General features: G+C 40.8%; 1 non-coding gene across 1 annotated transcript; it reads right to left on the minus strand.

Annotated features, from left to right (window-relative positions):
• Window positions 1-121: 121 nt before the first annotated feature.
• Window positions 122-203, minus strand: TRNAL-AAG. Its single transcript has one exon. It is a non-coding gene; the product is annotated as a tRNA-Leu (tRNA).
• Between the last annotated feature and the right edge of the window lie 1903 nt (window positions 204-2106).

Raw genomic sequence — 2106 nt, forward strand, 5'->3', positions numbered from 1 at the left:
CCGGCCTGCCCGGCGTCGCCGCCGCATTCCCCGGCCCCGCTCCGCCTGGCGGCAGGGGGCGCTTTAGCACCCGCCAAACTGCGCAAAACGGCCCCGTGAGAAGCGGCAAAAGACGAGTTCCTGGCAGCGGTGGGATTCGAACCCACGCCCCCGAAGAGACTGGAGCCTTAATCCAGCGCCTTAGACCGCTCGGCCACGCTACCCAGATGTGCCAGGTCTCTCCCAGAGGGCTACTAAATACATTTATAAGAAAATGCTATGCAATTTTACTATAATGTGTATTTTATCTGATCGTAAAAGAAACATTTCGAAAACTGTGGGAAACAACATGGCATTCCTCAAATATTAAAAATGTAATTACCATATGATCCAGAAATTCCAGTTCTGGGAATATGCCATGTAGTTATAATCAGATATTTAACCCCAGACTTGTTCCACACGGGTTTGAGAGCGTAAAGCAGGTTAAGAATCTGTTCTGAGTGGGCGTTTAACCAGGAGACCGTCGGTTAACCCAGGTTCGGGTAGGAATCTCAGGAGGAATGATGGATTCGGCAGTAACCGCCTCCTCCCCCTCACACTCCCAAGGGCGCAAAGGTCTGGCACAATTAGTGCGTGAATTATTGCAAAATATTAAAACTTTATGCCCCTCTGAAGAGGTAACCATTATTATCAGCTTATAGGTCCTTTTGTGTCTTTTGCTGTGAATTCACATGGGTATATTCACATGGGTATATTCATATGGGTATACGGATGTATCTGTAGAAAATAGATGTTTTGTTTTTATTGAGTATGGGTTTTTACACAAATATTTTCATACCATTATCTGCAATTAACTAGTTTTTCACCCTTCTATTATTTTAATATACCTATCCATGTTGATGTATATAGTTATTTAAAATACAGAAAAATACAAAGAAAAAATAATCATCTGTAGTCTCACCACCCATTATTTTCCTATACTGTACTCTTTATTAAAAGTGACATAGGGGCCCTGACCGGTTTGGCTCAGTGATTGGAGCGTCGGCCTGCGGACTCCAGGGTCCCAGGTTCGATTCCGGTCAAGGGCATGTACCTTGGTTGTGGGCACATCCCCAGTGTGGGGTGTGCAGGAGGCAGCTGATCGATGTTTCTCTCTCATCGATGTTTCTAACTCTCTATCCCTCTCCCTTCCTCTCTGTAAAAATCAATAAAATATATTTTTTAAAAAAAAGTGACATAGGGAATGGTATGAATATGTTGTCCTTTTAAAACTCCATTAAAAATATTAGACCATTACAAATAAAAAGATCCCTTCCCCAGCATCCTCCCCTGGTTATAACTATTATCATGAATTTGATGTATGTCCTTCCAATCCATGTCTTATACTTCCATATATATATTATACACACACACACACATATATATATATATGTATATATGTATATATACCCATGAACAATGTATAGTATGGTCTTTTATATGTTTTTCCTTAATATTACTATATTGCACCACTGTCATCCTGCATCTTGTTTTTCTACTCCAACATTATGTTTCTGAGTTCTATTCTGACACATATAGATCCAATTTATTCCATGCCATGAAAATGGACATTTAAGTTGTTTATAGTCAGCTGTTATATGCAAGAAAAATAAAATAATAAAAAAAGAACGAGAAGGTGTTATATTCAAGTTTCTGGTTAATAACCAGTTGGCACACACCCTGACGTTTGGGCATTCCATATTTCTCCTCTTCAGTTCCTCTTTGAGCTATTTTATTTCTCCATTAACCTTTACATAAGTGTTGCTATGCAAAGATTTCACTGTATTAGGAGAGTTTATTGCTTTTAAAGGAATTTTTTTAAGTACGGAAACAGCCATGTATTGAGGATACCTGCCAGGCATGGGAGGAGGGTGCGGCGGAGGTGGTTAAAGGTAAATGAGGACTGTTCCTTGAGGTCAACAGAGGCATTGATCCAGTCCTGGTGTTTCAGGACCCCAAGGACTGTGTTTGTTTGTGAGTTGTATGCTGGGTTTTCTAAAAGGAAATACCTCCATAGTGAAAAACAGTTGCTGGAGTCTCTGCCTAATCCCATTTACTAAGAATTCTTGACCAGCTGGGAGTGGGTGC

This window comes from Myotis davidii, unplaced genomic scaffold (genome assembly GCF_000327345.1).
Source record: "Myotis davidii unplaced genomic scaffold, ASM32734v1 scaffold150, whole genome shotgun sequence".
Lineage (NCBI taxonomy): Eukaryota > Metazoa > Chordata > Mammalia > Chiroptera > Vespertilionidae > Myotis > Myotis davidii.